Source organism: Anabrus simplex, chromosome 7 (genome assembly GCF_040414725.1).
Source record: "Anabrus simplex isolate iqAnaSimp1 chromosome 7, ASM4041472v1, whole genome shotgun sequence".
NCBI classification, from domain to species: domain Eukaryota; kingdom Metazoa; phylum Arthropoda; class Insecta; order Orthoptera; family Tettigoniidae; genus Anabrus; species Anabrus simplex.
Window position 1 is genome coordinate 186,635,774 of NC_090271.1, and position 18,637 is coordinate 186,654,410.

Consider the following 18,637-nt stretch of genomic DNA (forward strand, 5'->3'; position numbering starts at 1 on the left):
TTCCGTGCTCAAGTTGTAAGGTTCGATCCAGGCTCAGTGCGGTGGTATTTGGAGGTGCTCATATACGCCAGCCTAGTGTGGGTAGATATACTGACACGTAAAAAGACTCCTGCGGGACAATATTTCGACATCTCCGAAAAATAAAAATAGTATTTGGTGGGACGTAAAGCCAATAGCATTTCACACGTACATTCTGTTGTAAATAGTAAATAGCCAAGTGCTGTTCTAAAAGCAAGAAGCATCTCAACACTGCGAGTCTTTTCACTGCTAAATGTTTGATTAATTGTGTGGCACATTGTGCGTGACAGCCGAGTGAAATAATTCCTCACGCCTGTGTGTGGCAATCACGGCTCCTAGACGAGTCCTACATTGCTTTCACGCACTTGAGTAGGCTCCTGTCTCTCTTATTTTCCGTCTATAATAAATTGTTTTTCTGTATAGCAGCTTTGTATACTGTTAATCTTCACTGATTTAAGAATTCTTCAAACGCCACGCTTCCCGAAACGAACACTAAACAAACTGCTTCCTGGACGAAAACGTCAGCTTTCAGCAAGTACATGCCTAAAGGGGAGTCATGACTGAAATATTGAACATCTACAATTTACCACTTATCACAACCAAATTTAAAACACAATGATATATTAATAACATATAGCACCACACACAATTTGGAGCTAATTAGTTATAATTTGTTACGAAGTTGTTAAAAATAATGTTTATATTTTATATGTTGCACTGAAAATGCTCCTAGCGGCACAGTTTTCATTATTTTGGACTATGATTTGACAGAATTGTCAAAAATACACATATACTTTGAAATAGCTATGGGTTTTGCAGTCAGGTATCAACTATTGGAGATGTACATTATTCGTACAATAGGAAAAAATCTAGTTTGGTGCTAATTTAGGTGCAAAAATATGAACTAATATTCAACTGATAATAGAATTTGAACTGCATTTAATTTCTGTACATATTGAAACATGATCTGAATATTTCAGCTGAATCTGATAAGACAACTCTGTCGCAAGGAGTATTTTGTACATGGCAGAGTGCTGAAAATATTTGAAGCTTGCTTTAAAACTGCTCTGGACTGTAAGTTATCCCCTCAGAATTATTTCTCCTCTTACGCACAGCGTAGGCCTACTACAAGGTGAATATATTATTAAAATGGTAGTCAGAAAGTACTTTGAGCGAAAGGGACGTGGGATTTGCTCTTTATATGCCATGCCACAACTCTTCAAATGCTGCATTTAGACTTTTAAAATTGGTGTTATTGCAGGACAGCAACATTTCAGACATAACTCTCCTTAACTGAGTATTACATTGCTTCAGTATTTTCAATCTATAACATTAATCAATGAAGATTTTTAGCCGATAGCCTACTGTGTTTCGTAACAACATTGAACTGTTCATAAGTCATAAAGTTTCAGAAGATCTCTACAGTTTCTATACTTTTTTGACATATATTCTTTACTTTTCCAGTAGTTAAGATGATCAAATTATCTCTTCGTTAGTCCATCAACAACAGAACTCTTGATTACAAACAACCTAGCTCATTAGCTCATTTGAACCTGTGAGTGCATTCCGGTTATAGTAATCCTTGAAATTAACAGCCTGTAAATTATTTTATATTTTTTGTGTACCTTACGTGCGTTTTCCACTGGATAATAATAATAATAATAATAATAATAATAATAATAATAATAATAATTTTACGTCCCACTAGATAGTTTTTGAGGGATATCGGAGACTCCGAGGTGCCGTAATATTGTCCCGCAGGAGTTCTCCTATGTGCCTGTAAATGTACCGACACCAGGCTGACGTATTTCAGCACTTTCAACTATCCGCGAACTTGATTTCGGAAGGTGAGTGCTGTATCATCTGCGCTACCTAGGCCGGAGAAGTGAAGAACGACTGCTCTATTATAAGCATGATCCTTCTGTTCCTGCTGTTTTATTTTCAGCAGACTCTACTTTCATTCGACATAATGTCTATTTACTGAAATATTCTCCGTATTTGATAAACATTGCTATTCATTTCGGTTAACCTGAACACATCTAACCAATCCCCTCTCAACACTGTACGTCATATACAGGGTGAAGCGAAATTCGCGCACTCCGGCGTCGCAGCGCGACTCCTCACATGCCAGCATTAAAAAAAATGTCTCTCACAAAAGTTCGTCCTGCGAGTATATCCGGGAGGAAAAGGTCGTTGAACAGTGGCAATCTGGCAACACTGTAACCACATGTAGGGTAACTACCTCTGTCAGCACGTATTAGTCGTGCTGTACAGTTGCTGCAGTGGATAGAGTTTTGGGTTGGCATGCAGGTGGTCGGGGGTTTGATCCTGGGATGAGGCGCGTTTTTTATTTGCTAATTTCCATCTGGCATTACATACTATAACACAGTAAGATACTGTTCCTTAGGTCACATGTACCCTACATTTACAAAATTTAGTAACGCTGAACACGTTGAAACGCATCTAGTAGATGAAGTGGGGCGAAGAAATTCACGCCCACGACGTGGGAAGGGCGTCTTTTAAAGCTGACCAATGAAAATGAATGTTCGTCCATTTCTAGGATCGTAGTATGTAAGTGCAAATTGTTTCTAGAGAACCCGCTGCAATCGCTGTTGACGATTAAGATGTCAGATACCATGCCACCTGGACTACATTTACGAAATAAAAAACATACGCCTCAACCCAGGATCGACCCCTCGACCTCCTGCATGTTAACCCAAAACTCTATCCACTGCTCCAACTGAACAGCACGGCTAATAAGTGCTGACGGAGGTACTTACCCTACATGTGGTTACAGTGTTGCCAGATTGCCACTTTTCAACGACCTTTTCCTCCCGGATATATTCGCAGGACGAACTTTTGTGAGAGACATTTTTTATTGCTGGCATGTGAGAAGACACGCTGCGACGCCCGAGTGCGCGAATTTAGCTTCACCCTTTATTGGTGTTTAAATGCTACCACTTCGTAAATTTGCATTCTGTTCAGGAACTTCTATGTGACATTATGGCTTCTCTGCAAATCTATAACAGCTGAAGGGACATAAGACAAATAGCATTGTATTGTATACCGCGGTTTTTAACCAGCAAATATCCCTCATTTAGAACTACAGTGCAATAGCAGGAAAACTATATTTTATCCAAAATATCGTTGCAAAAAGTTTCATTAACACACATTTTTTTGTCCAGATGTCGTAGTCTAGCATATATTCAACACACTCATTTGGAAAATAATTGCGCACAATGGAGGAGCCATCACAGGAGCGTGTAAGCGGGGACAGCCACAGGACATGGTAGTATAATGAAGTATCAAAATATTGTATCACACGAAACACTTATTGAAAGGTAACAAGCACTTGCAGGATGCACTTAGTATGGTGTTGGAACACCTTAGCACAGAGATAGTGGGTGATACAGTGGGAAATGGAGATTTGATGACGTCCTATGTTCTTCTGAGGAAGATCCTGCCACAGCTGGTACAACAAATCTCCAAATCTGCTGCAGTTGGCACTGGCCGAAATTGCCGTCCAATCTGGTCCCAAAATGTCCTCGATGGACGAGAAGTCTCAAGACCCTGCTGGCCAAGGAAAAATGTTGGCATCACGAACGCCGGCTTGAGTTACTCAGTCCAATCCGTGTGGGAGCGAGCATTATCCTGCCAAAAATGGGGGTTGTCGAGTTGCTCCATGAAGAGAAGCACACAAGGGATGTTTCACCACGTCATAAGAGTTGCTTGAATAACCACCAGTGGGAAGCGGGAATTGTAAGAAATTGAACCCCGCACATGACTTCTTTCATTGTGGTTGTGTGTCACTCTGCAATGAAACGTTGGATCATTGCTTTGGCTAGGATGTCTCTAGACTCGAATTCGACAGTCGTCTGACTCCGGACAGAACTGCGATTCGTCGCTGAACACAACTTATCGCCAGTCCGCAAGCTGCCGTGCTGCCAATTTCTGGCAGAAATTCAAACGTGCTCGGCGGTGTTCAGGTCGCAGTGCTAGACGTCCTATCGGACATCGTGACGCCAGATCCTGCACTGCTAGCCACCTGGATATAGTATTGGTGAAACAGTGTTTCCGTAACTCCCGTGACATGTCTCTGGCTGGTGCGCAGTGACTTCCGTGGAGTGCTTGCAGCCTGTCAGACAGTAAAACGATCCTCCCTGCTGGTTGTCCACTGGGGTTTATCCAAGCCTTCTCGACGCATGTGTGTGCCCTCATGTTCCCACTGTGTCCAATACCGGCGCACAGTGTAGTCAGAACGTTTCAAATGGTGAACAATGCGCCAAAGCGTTCAACCTACCTGTTTTAGTCTGATGATGTGGGATCTCTCAAACTCATCCAGCTGACCAAAGGCTTGTTGAATGACCGTCGGGGTATGAAACGTGTTTACTCAATTTAGTTCTGTGGTTCTCACTGCTACTAAGACTTTATTCGGTGTCATTAATTTATGAATGAAGGAAGGATATGTACTCCTCGTAGTGGCACTTCCGTGTAAACAATCAGAATTGAACGCAAATGGGATCCATGGCCGTTCGCCTATGACGATACTGTGTTCCAACCTTCCTTGTACTCACACGAGTCGTTCATGGTGCGTATGTAGTATAAATACTGAACGAGTTGGCTGCCTGGTACGTGTTTCATAGTTTTAAGAATGCATTCGGTATGGTGGGTCCGTATCCCTCCGCTGGCAAGTCTGGAGATGGTTTTCTGTGTTTTATTACGAAAACGCGTCGAGACCTCGGCCGTCACCTTCTTTTGTACCGATGTCATGCGACATTGAATACTTAATAGAAACATAAGATGTTCCTGATGTTGAATAATTATTGATTTGTGTTCATTATAGAATAGAATAAAACGATGAAATGACCTAATATTGAATAGCATCCTGCTAATGATGTGAGGACTAGATTACTTAGAAATTGTTGCATCATCGCTTTGAACGACATTGGTAGAATTATGTCTTTGTTTTGTTTGTGCTGGATGTATCGGGTCTCTTAAGCATACGCGGGCCTGCTTTGCATATTCCTGACGAGGCTCGTCTTTGACCACTTTTAGTCTGATGACATCCGATGGAGTTCAGTTATCATGAGAAAATAATTTCTGGTGTATGAATAGGGGTTCCATTCCATTTTGCTGTTTAAATCGCATAAAATTAAAGCACATATGACAGACAATACCCATCATTGCTACTAATTTGAATAGTGATTCATCAGTAACACCAAACTTCATTAAAACAAACTGAACCCCTGTGCATAAACGAACATTCACTCATCTGAGGACATTTTTTATGAAAATTAAAAGATACAATCCTCAGATGACTTCATGAGTGAGTGTACACGTCTATATACAGAGTGACCCAGAAAGCCCGTAAACGTTTGATGAGGCAATACTTCACTGAATATAGAGGGGTTTTTTTTCGTGTGGCTATTTCTAGCCGAGTGCAGCCCTTGTAAGGCAGACCCTCCGATGAGGGTGGGCGGCATCTGCCATGTGTTGGTAACTGCGTGTTATTGTGGTGGAGGATAGTGTTATGTGTGGTGTGTGAGTTGGAGGGATGTTGGGGACAGCACAAACACCCAGCCCCCGGGCCATTGGAATTAACCAATGAAGGTTAAAATCCCCGACCCGGCCGGGAATCGAACCCGTGACCATCTGAACCAAAGGCCAGTACGCTGACCATTCAGCCAACGAGTCGGACAATATAGAGGTAAAACTGACACACATGATTGGCATGACATGGAGTTTTGTTGACACCAAAATAAAATACACAAAATACACAGATGGCGCTTCATACGATACACAAGCAATAATTAGCGTAACAATCGAGGTTTAGCAATACGATAATCTTTATAACACATGATCAACATGTCGGTTGTCATTCATAAACAATACCTGTAGTCAAGGGACAATATTGTGAACAACACTGTACAGCATATACGTAGGTATAGTGATAAATTGCCGATGGATGCTGTCTTTTAGCATCCCTAATGAGGTCAGACGATCGTGGTAGACTTTAGCGACTTCAGATAGCCCCACAACCAATAATCACGAGGATTGAGGTCGGGGGAACGGAGAGGCCAAGCATGATGGAAGTGGCGGCTCAGCGCGCGATCCCCACCAAACGATGTGCGCAACAGATCTTTCTCACGAGTAGCAACAGGGGTGGACCGCCATCCTGCATAAAGTCGAACCTTCCAGCAGGTGTTTCTCGGCCAGGCTAGGCATGATGCGATCCTGTAATATATCGGTGTGTGTCAAGCATGTGTGGCCATTTTTACCAGACCTGTAGCTATCCAGCGCCATCTGTTGGTGATTTTGAGCACTTTATTTTGGTTCCAATGAAACTCCATGTCATTCTAATCATGTGTGTCAATAATTCCCTTTCTACCTCGAATATTCCGTGAAGTATTGCCTCGTCAAATGTCAACGCACTTTTGGGTTACTCTGTATTTAAAATACATACGCAGGTTGATTCAAAATAAATCCTACAACCCTTAGTACTTTGCCTGGGGCGGGTAAACTGATCATTATCAAGGGGGAAAGCTAGTCCGAAAATGCATGTTTTGGCGCTCCGTCCAAGTTAGGCAACGCATATGATATGGGGAAAGGTATGCGTTCCACATTTTGCCAAGAAACCTCCATCAACCCAACACGAGAATAATCTTCTTCATTAAATTACAGAAGGGGTTCGAATTTTCGACCTCCTACTTGCTTAAAGAGCCTACATCGTTGGGGTAGAGATTGACACACATTGTCTAATACTGTACAGTACCTGTTGGCTCTGTAATCAAGTAGGACGACGAAAATTCAATCACCCATTTGTAATTTAATGCGTGATATGATGTTCTCATTGGGTTAAAAAATGTGGAGCGCAGATCCCTTCCCATATTCGAGGCGTTGCCGAACTTCGACGCACCACAACACCCAAACCAGGTACTTGCGGACATGGTTTCCCTCTTGAAAAATGATCAGATTGCCTTCCCGGACAACGTACTAGGCGTTGTCAGTGTTTTCAGGAACAGCATTGGAATTAAATTTCAGTAGAACCTCTGTTAACCGAAATAAGTGTGGGGTGGGGGAAGAGAAGGGGGTTTCGCATTATATATATATATATATATATTGCTAGTTGCTTTACGTCGCACCGACACGGATAGGTCTTATGGCGACGATGGGATAGGAAAGGTCTAGGAGTTGGAAGTAAGCGGCCGTTGCCTTAAATAAGATACAGCCCCAGCATTTGCCTGGTATGAAAATGGGAGACCACGGAAAACCATCTTCAGGGCTGCCGACAGTGGAATTCGAACCCACTATTTTCCGGATGTAAGCTCAATGCCGCGTGTCCCTGACCGCACGGCCAACTCGCCCGGTCGGATAATAAAAATTCGGATAATATTTCAATGTCTTTTCTGGAGGTTAAGATTTAAGGTTTAGATGAACGTAAATGAAGACAATAGACTACATACTGTACATAGTACATTGTTGACAAAGTATTTTAATACTGGAAACCCGAACTACTCATCTGCGTTCACAGTACAAAACCACACGATGTTCGATAGCGCATGTACTGTAAATATTCAGTAGGCCCTACTATTGTTTTTTCTGAAAAAAATATTCTATTTAATTTAGTTTTTCTTTTCCCATCGTTTGCTAGCCGCTATGTTCCGCCACCATTTCATGAGCAGAACGTCGGAATAGCAAAACAAATTATGTTTCTTTAATTCGTTTTTGTAATTTAACTAAAATAATTCTGGTCGTTTCGGTCGAACGGTATTTCCGTTAAAAGTAAAATATCTTTTTACTTCCAAAAGTGCAATACCACACCAATGACAACACTGCAGAGCAACATTCTGCTAGTGTCCTCTTGATGATACGGTCTGTTTTTGTTGATGAGTCTGTCTGTGTCATTCCACCAGTACACCTACATAAAAACCGAATATATTGCTCTCGTTCATCGGAAAATTGTGAATATACAAAGGTTATCAATTGAGTTATTTTACATATATGAACTATAGAAAACAATAAGTTTAACGATTTCTCTGAATATGTTAAATTGTATTATTGAAAGTTAACACTCTCTATAAACACCAGAGTTTGTGATAAATATTTTTATTTTTGTTACAGGTGAGTACTCAATATGGTGTGTTGTCGACTTCCCGTATTCTGACATGCTTGGGTACGGACTGAAATTAGTACCAATACGGTAATCTCCAGCATATAAGGTACTGTATATATGTGATACACTACAGCAAACGTATTATGTATTCTTCGGAAAAATAACTCAGTCTGACTAAACTATGACAATATAATTTAACAGTAAAATATATTATATGGCGTGCAAGGATGTAAAAATGCGGAGATTATTAGAGAATTACTAAGAAAGTCAGAACAATGTAACTGATTTTACAGGCTAGGCTTGATGCATCCTCCGTCGCCTTTGGGTAGTATTAATGCGCTGTATATGTTACCTTTATCATATTTCCGTTCTTTAAATTACATTTTAAGTGAAAATCTGAGAATGTGATCCGCCCAGGAATATATTTTATTGTAGTGTTGTATTAACAGCAGAACCAAAGCGATCTCCATACAGGCTGTGTAACGCTTTGTGGACTGTAAGTAACTTTCAGTATCCATAACGTCGGCACAAACAAAGGAACTGTTTCGTTTTGACCGGACCAATTGCTGTGAAACTTACAAGGAAATTGTCCATACTGTCATATCGAAATCGACAATGAAATTTCGCAGAGACCATGAGGAGACCCATAAAATAGCGATGAATAAAAATTTGGCTGCCAAATTAAACTGCAAGGTTTAAAAATTTGGGTACAAAATCCGTGTGTCAATGCAGCTTACTGGACAACCCTTGCTTCTTGGTGGTTCGCGCGGTACACAGCGGAGTGGAGTTGCAGTTGTGCTGGAGAGTGAGAGAGAACAAACTGTTAGACTGCCACGCACCAAGGTCACATTATTGTTACGGAACGAATGTGAAACATAAATGAGGTGCGTTAATTGCGTGATAAAAACACAAATATGTTTGGCACCATGCACAAGGAATATGCACTTTGAGGCCACATTGTTGTTTACAGTTTTCTGTAGTTGTTTGAACAGTGTTGCCAACTTGGCGGATTTTCCGCTAAATTTGGCGGAGTTAGAAGACTGTCGGCTGAGAAATATATCATTTAGCGGACAGCGGATTTTTTGGCGGAATTCTAGACTTATTATAGCGGAATTTAGTGTTTTGTCCATTTTACGTTTAAAAAAATGTGTACTCCAGTCTGTCTCCGAACTATTCCGTACTTCTTGTCAGGAGCTAGCAGTCACATGAGGAAAAGATGTTATTTGGATTTGATGTTATGAGATCATGGTATCATAAATTTGAAATGCGTGGGGAAAGGGTACTTATCTCTTAGTTGACGAATGACGACAGATAATGAAACTATGAGAGAGTAGCATTTATATTATGCTATGAAGGAAGACGTTTAATGAACTGGCCTGTTCTGCGTGTAGCCTTTGAGGTAGGGGATTCACCTAGTTTGCACCCGGCAGTAAAACGCCTACAAATTCTAGCTCGCCGGCTCGCAGACAGGGGTTAATCCCAGTGAAACTCGCAGATCAGGTGAGTGCAGATATTTAGTTTTGTTATGATTATTATTATTGTTACGGGATTGCCCGTGGATCAGCAGAGGTAAAAGAAGGTGCCGGGATGAATGGGTCCAAATACAAAGTCAAAGTTAATTTAAAATTTTTAACAAAGGTTATATTTTCTTAAAAGCACTTAGAGGAATAACAATGACATAGCAATTTAGAAACAAGACTTCGAAAGATCCAAGATTTCAGAATGTTAACACTCTTGGGCTACAAGCCCCTAGTTTTACAATATTGAGCTCCCAGCTCAACTTTACAAACACACAAATGTGTACAAAGGGCAGAAAACCCCTAATACATGGAGCGCTGGCTCCCAACTCACAATATTAAGCCTTCAAAAGGCATTCAGTAATCTTACTTGAAAAAAACTGACGGGCTCTCAGTGTTCCAAGCCTACTCAAGGCAACACAATGTGAAGGGCAAATAATTACTGGTCTTGAAGGCACTATTTACAAATATCAATCTTATTACACAGAGGTATCTAGTACCCAACCTACGGGGCCTTAGTGAAAAAGAACAGGTTCAATAAACGGCCCGAGTACAACAGGAATGGAGTCGGAGATTGAGCTCCACAAAAGAAATAAAAGACCTATAGGGCACTTGGCCAACGAAAACAGGGGCTAATCCCAAACTACTGAGGTAGCGAGATAACTTTAATACATGGCAGAAACAAATGCGATATCTCAAACCAAGATGAAGGGGAGGTCGAGAGGGTATATCACTCTCTATCCCCGGATTACAGTTAAAGATTAAGGAAAATTTTACATGAGCCGAACGGAGAATTACATTTTAAGGAAGTCGGTTACATAATAAAGTTTCTAACCTTTCCCTCGGGTTAAACTGCGGAGCAAGCAAAAGTGAAGATGTTAAGTGGCCATACCTTGCTGAAGAACTGCAGCTGGATGAAAGAGGCGCCTCCCACCCCCTGCTTCACACACACACTTAGTTATATGTTGATCAAATGGCCAGGAGACGTAAAAATCCGCAGTTTATAAACCCTTGGGGAAAGTTCGAAACCTTTCATGAATAATCAAGAGACACCTACAGAATTTTATTGCTCAAATTTAAAAGTGGCCCTCAGAATCGAAGAAGAATTACAGGCTTGGTTGGAAATTAATTACAAAAATTAAATATTGGCTGGATTCAAAACTGGCGGAAAGAAAAGGTAAATATTGCCAACCTAAAAATAAATGAACATCAATTAGTAAAAAAAAAAAAAAAACTTGTGAATACAAAACTTCTTCACAAAGGTTCTTTCACTTCGTACCATGGTGCATGATCATAGTTTTCTAGCAGTGACATATATGAGAGGATGTTCAAACTTCTTGATGAATGGTAAACAAAAACAAGCCGAAATTCACACAGTTCACAATAACCAATTTTAGTGGTGCCATCTTGAGAGAAAATTTTAAGTTGGTCCAGTTTCAAATTCAGGGTTTCTCCTGTAGAGGAGTTCTTTAAGGCGCAAGATTTAAATGTGTGGCGTAGAGGTGTACCTCCCGGTACAATTATTATTATTATTATTATTATTATTATTATTATTATTATTATTATTATTATTATTATTATTATTATTATTATTATTTGCCTGTTGCCATTTCTTGATGGATACAGTACTTTTGTATCCATCTCTTGGCACAGGTCAGAGTAAAGTGTAGCTTCCCCGAAGTCCCAGTCTCATCCATGGCTGTGACAATATGGAAGCTGCTGGGGTATGGGTGGTGCTGAGTAATGACATTCAGAGCACGACTAGTGCATCTGAGTGTTATGAAAGGTGTTGCTCATAGGGTCAGTCGTGCTGCAATAGCACTTTCTGATCCAGTGAGGAAAGCAATGGCAAACTACCTCACTCCTCGTCTTGCCTAGTACGCCTCATTTTGGTGCTGCCATTGGTTTTTGGGGTTTCCTTATAACCGCATAACCTTTGGTGGTGCTATTTGAGGATCCAACCAGCCTCTGGGCTGATGACCTAACAGACAGTCAGATTATTATTATTATTATTATTATTATTATTATTATTATTATTATTATTATTACTATTATTGCTCTTTTTTATTTCTCATTATTTGAGATCGGGTTTCTTAGCGGAATTTTAGCGGATTTTTAGTAGTATTTAGCGGATCTTGAAAATATAAGTTGGCAACACTGTGTTTGAAGGCAATATTTCCCGTGCACTTCGAACTCTGAAGGTTTCTCCGTTGTATAATTAGTTGCGAACCACGAGTATTTAATCATGTCCTTGAACCACGGGGAAGAAAATTGAAAATGAATGAAGGACTGCATTTTCAGCATGCTGTTCCTCTGAAAAACATCATACGGAAAGTCCTCACAATTCGGCGAAATATCTGTTAAGCGGCGATACAAAACCTTCCACTGCCGGAAGAAAAACTTGTCCAAGGGCTGTATTTTTCCTGTAGTGCCGGGAGGAATCTGTCTTCAAGACAGCTCTTATCACTGTAAGTAGTCCAGGAATCTAGCAGTAGCAAACACTTCTCTTCTGCAAATGGGAAGAAGGATTCTTTAAACCATTACTTTAATTCATTTTTACCCATTTTCGCTGATTTTCTTGTTGTTAGAGTTATATTTCTGGCATGAACCATTTCTTTGGAAACTTTCGGACCGAAAGTTCCTATTGTCTCCTGTAGTTCAATGAATAATTTCGGGAAAAGAGTACCGGCCATACTAATTGTAGGCATAATTGTGTACGGATGGGTGAGTGCACTAACTGATTGAGCAACTGTTTCTGTACGTTCCTCAGCAACAAACGATATAGTCCTTTTCGCTTTCATTTCGCGCACGAAACCACTCTGATCAGTATTGTTTATTAAAGAAGGAGTGTAGTCTAAAAATTGCTCTGCAGCTGCTTTCACAAATTTATTTGCGAATTTATCCTTTTCGGCTTCTCTTTTCAAATATGTACGAGATACAAATTTCGTAATTTTTCTACTTTTTATCCTGGACTTTTTCTTAAAACGACTCAAACAAATAGTACATGAGCTGAAATTAGTTCGCCCCATTGAAATTTCTCTTGAAATATCCAAGGTCCACAGTCGCAGGTCTTCATCGCATATATTCCGCTTCAGTCTTATTGTTTCTGTAAAGCGAGAAAATAATTTTGTATGCATCAATTTTCTGTGTATCGAGCGAGTTGGCCGTGCGGTTAGGGGCGTGCAGCTGTGAGCTTGCATCCGGAAATAGTGGGTTCGAACCCCACTGTCGGCAGCCCTGAAGATGGTTTTTCGTAGTTTCCCATTTTCACACGAAACGAATGCTGGGGCCGTACGACCGCGTCCTTCCCGCTCCTAGCCCTTTCCTATCTCATCGTCGCCATAAGACCTATCTGTGTCGGTGCAGCGTAAAGCAACTAGCAAAAAAATATATGCGGTCAATGGGCCTTACTGATCTAGATTTTAATTGGTTCTTTCACCGGTACAGTTGTCGTGATGACGTCACCTTACGACAAAATTTGCGAACAGTGGTTAATGAAAGCCGCTTCTTTCCCCCCATATTTAACCATAAATTTACAGCTTTTCTCTTGTACCCCAGATCTACGGTTTGTTTCACCTTCTTCTGTGGGCTGGAAGCATAACTTGATCTAGCAGATTTGCTAGGTGACTGCGGTATGTCTTCACTGGACTGACGGGGTGGCTCAAATTCGGATTTGTAACACATCTTGTTCCTGGCAAAGGTGTGCTGCCTTCTCTTACAGATAATGCAGATGAGGGGTCGCTGTTTCCACTATCACTTTGACTGTCACTATTTCTCTCCAGACATGACTCGGAGGCGATGCTGGCACCCATGGGATGATTTTTCAATTACTTCGATTACTTGTCGACCCATCTCCCTTTCTTCCGAAATTATATCACGGAAAGAGAAGAAACCTTTTTCACGGAAATAACGTAAAGCATACCCTAGAACATTAACCGGATTCATGACTGCTCTTTCAAAGGAACATGTCGCTTCAGCTGGTCACCAGGGCTGTCCACGTCGATCTATACGCTAACGCGTGCAAATCCATTTGACATTTCCGTAACGATTTCAGGACATTACAGATCGAAATGGCAGCTGAATTTTTGTACATTGCTTTTTTATAGGCTCCTCATGCTCTCTACCAAGTTTCATTATCGATTTCGATATGACAGTTTGAACAGTTCCATTTTTAGTATAATTATCAACGACATTTGAACATCGGTGCACGCTTGCCATTACTACAAAGTCTGTTACGGCAGAAAAAATGACTGATTCTGTTAGTGAAAGATTATTATTCATGCACGTTCATATACACTTACAGGTTATTCAGAAACAAGACAAAAAGTCCATGTGAACGTATGTCTTTACTCATCCTACGATCCGTTTTATGATGGATAGTGGCCTTTTCATCGTGTATAAAATTGTATTTTGTGTTGGTGTATTTGTGTTAACTACACGTTTATCCTATTGACTCTATTTTAGTTCGTGTTTGTGTATTTTAATGTGTTATTTTAACTTGTAACATGAATGATATATATATATATATATATATATATATATATATATATATATATATATATATATATAACTTCACAGCAATGCCTTATTCCATTGTAACCTATATTTTCTATAATTTTATCAGAAAATAAGGCATTGCGAATTAGATCCACTGATTATATTAATCTGATATTCATTATTCATCATCATTTGCTTCAAATACTTGTCAGTGGATATATTTAAAAATTGGAATTATCATATCTTTCCGTTCCATCTCGTACCTTTAGGGACCGATGACCAAGCTGTTAGGCCATTTTAAATGTAATCATCATCATCATGAACGTATGCCCTGCGGTTGATCGTTTACGAGTTACATTTCCCAACGTTGTACGGGAAGTATTGGTATTCTTATCTGGCATATCTCACGTCGAGTAGCTGTCGCCATGTTAATGTACCAGCAGGGATTCTGCATTCTAATACAAGAAGTGCTCAAAATATCCACCATGCGCTTGAATACAGATCTGAACACGCCGCCTCACTGATTGCCGGATAAGTTCGAACACTCCACGTATCGATGGCAATCTTGTTCCACGGGCTGGCAAGGTACTGCAATGTTCGTAACGCCGTGCCTGACTCCAAACTTAATACAAAATACAAACACTCCCCCACATTCTAGCTAATAACTAAAACACGCTTAGCTCGTGAAAGATCGACCGTAGGGCGTATGTTCATAGCGACTTTTGTGTTGTTTTGTGGTGTACTATCCATCCCGTGATTACTTCTAACATGTTACAAAACATCCTGTATAAATGACTATGATAATACGTTTTAGCTTCCATTATATACATTATTATTATTATTATTATTATTATTATTATTATTATTATTATTATTATTATTATTATTATTATTCATTTTTCTACAAGTTGCTTTTGTTGCACTGACACAGAATGTTTTATGGTGACGATGGGATAAGAAAGGGCTAGGAGTGGGAAGGAAGCAGCCGCGGCCTTAATTAAGGTACAGCCCCTGCATTTGCCTGGTGTGGAAATCGGAAACCACGGAGAAGCATTTTCAGGGCTGCTGACTTTGGGTTTCGAACCCACTATCTCTCCCGAATACTGTATACTGGCCGCACTTAGGCGACTAGCTATCGAGCTCAGTTTTATTATTATTATTATTATTATTATTATTATTATTATTATTATTATTATTATTATTATTACTCTTATTATTATTATTTCCAGCTCCATGGCTAAATGGCTAATTAGTGTACTGACCTTTGGTCCACGGGGTCCCGGGTTCGATTCCCGACTGGGTCGGGGATTTTAACTTTCAATGGTTAATTTCGATGTTTCGGGGCTGGATGTTTGTGTGCTGTCATCATCATTAGATTCCATCATAGGTAGGGCCCCATTGTCTCAGACGCGCAGGTCGCCTATCAGGCGTCAACCCGAAGGACCTGCACCAGGCCTCTCCGGAGGCCACACGCCTTTATTATTATTATTATTATTATTATTACTATTATTATTATTATTATTATTATTATTATTATTATTATTATTATTAAGGAAATATCGTGGATAACAGACGTGAAAGAAGCATGAAGGTTGAATGGGTGGACAAAGAATTAAATAGAGCATAACTTAACACAACAAATTTTGAAATTTTATTTATTTCCTTTTTTTACTTTGAACTTGATAAATAGAAAATTTGAATGAATAACAACAATATTAATTAGCTCGTCAGCTCTAGAAATAACAAGGAATTTAAAGTCCGAATATCAGGTACAAAACTTGAGAGAATAACAAATGCGAATTTACAGAGACAAGAACTGGATTGCTCTTGGCAGGTACAAAATTTACGAGAGCAGAATTTGCTCTAATCCTTCACACTACAGGAGAGTCTGCGCTCCAATAATATCGTTGTTCAGCCTCGTAGAGGCATCAATTTTCTTCGGTTGTCATTAATGAAAGTATTTACACAAAGTAGCTCAACAGTTTATAACTTTCTGTTCCTCAGGGGAACTTCACACCAGACTCAATTCTACAGACTACAATAGATTTACAGGGGCATTTTTGCCCAAACAAAATGGCCTTAATGACAAAAGAAAAGGTTGGTTGTAACCGGCCATCAACAAAATGCAAGGAGGCGAAACACCTGCACTCCTCCTAGAAACACTAAGAGGGCTTTCGGCCCAATGATACAGAGGCTAAGCCTATTCTACAGTGGGGTGACTAAGAAATATTAAATACCAAACAAGTGTCAAGAATTGTTGAGGTTTTGAAAACTGTAGTCACCCCATGCCAAGTTGAATGGGAAGCAACAGAGGGTAATCACTCTTTGTTCCTTTAAATTACATATTTCCCAGTAGGGAGTAGAACAGATTCTTTAGACTTGCCGAAAGTTCTACATTAAAACCAACTTTAGAAATTTACATGAAATAAAAGAGGTTAAAACCTTCCCCTCAAGCTATCCGCAGGAGCTATGTTTATGAAAATTCTGCCATTACCTTGAGTTGCTGGGCCTTCCAAACGCCGTCCGTGCCCCCTGCCTCCGTTAGGATATGCCGCACTCAATTGACTGGAGCAATGAAACCAATACGGCCTTAAAGCGCCCAGATTTTTTAATAATATTTTTTATAATATTTTGAGGATAAGCTTCCAGAACTCTTTACTGACAGGCTGGATTCCTGTACACACACCCAATTTTGATTAGCTAGAGAAAATATCTACACATTTCTAATAGGTTGATTACTATTGAAGAAGGAACCAGGAGAAGTGTGGACAACTTTGATACATTAAGAAAACTATCTTAAGAACCAGGTTGACAAACCTCTAAATTACAATATTCTTTGTGGAATAATTATAGTTAACCCCGCCAGATGGAGCAATTAAATCTATGGTAAAGACATCTAACAGATGAATACCAATATATCTTGTAATACATAATTTCGAGTTAGAGTACGGAGATGGCCTTATAGAAGGCGCGCAGTTTAACTGGTCGGAGGTGTTCCCCCGGTACAGTTATTATTATCATTACGATTATTATTATTATTATTATTATTATTATTATTATTATTATTATTATTATTATTATTATTATTATTATTATTGGCTTAACGTCGCACTAATACTTTGAATGTTTTCGGTGACACAGGGATGGGAAAGTTCTAGGGCTGCAAAGGTAGCGGCCATGGCCTTCATTAGAATACAGCCCCAACACTTGTCTGGTGTATAATTGGGAAACTACGGAAAACCATCTTCAGGGCTGCCGACGGCGGGATTTGAACCCACTATATCCCGAATGCAGACTCACAGCTGCGCGACCCTAACCGAACGGCCAAATCTCTCGGTGGGATGAGTATTAATACCCTACCATTTTGATACAGTATTTGTACGGTGTGAAATACTGCTTCTGCTGCTAAAATCTCATTTTAGTTTTAGGGTAATGTGTTTTATGAAACTTAAAAATAAAACTTTGTACCGTATACCCTTGTGGAGGTGGTACGAAAAAAACATCCATCAACTAACTGATCCAAGCCACCCAACTATTTTTCAGCAAGTAGTTATAACACTACCGTTGATTTCACAGCAAAATGATTGTCACCGTTAACTTCAAGGTATGTTAATTGATCGTTCTCTTGAAATACTTCAGGTCCAATCCAAACATTTCCCTTGTGAGCGGGGTAGAGTGGTTAGCTCCTGGTAATTAATTAGGCTGAGTGAACCCCAGGGATATGCGCCTTTACAGAAATGGAAATCTCGCTTCTAAAATGTTTCGACGTACTAGCGGGAAATTGGACATACGTCTTCCTGGGAGAACCAAGCACGCCTTTACTACCTGGAAGAGGCAGCCTCTATTAACATTGACGAGGCGTTCAGAATTCGAGTCGGGTCCAGATAGTTGAGCGTTGGCCTTCTGAGCCCTAAGTGACTGTTTCGATCCCGTTTCTGTCCGATGGTATGTGCCAACCTAGTGTCGGTATATTTAATGGCTCGTAAAAGACACCTTCAGGTCTATACCTCAACATTAAGGAGTCATGAAACATCTGCTGCACAGGGTATAATAGCCATTGAGTTTATGCCGTGAGGCATATAAGGTAACTTCAACTTCTACTTACACACAGGCGTCTCCGTAAACCGGAAAAGTAGTTAGTGGGACGTAAAACCATTATTATTATTATTATTATTATTATTATTATTATTATTATTATTATTATTCCATCTTTAGTTTCCTATTTCCTGTGGTCAACAGTCTACAGCACCGTTATGAACAATGCGTGAGATGTGAGGGTGCACAGTTTGAATACATGCCGTAGCGACGCATGTTATCGTCGTAACTTTGCATGTTATTATGACGTATCTTGATGTTCAGAGCATGTATGTAATTTCAGTACTCTTTATATTACTGCATATTCCACTCATTCTTCTAAAACCCTTTGACGTACGAAGTCAAAATTTCACATTTCTTTTATCTCCTAGGTGCTATGTAAGAAAGATTTTGAAAT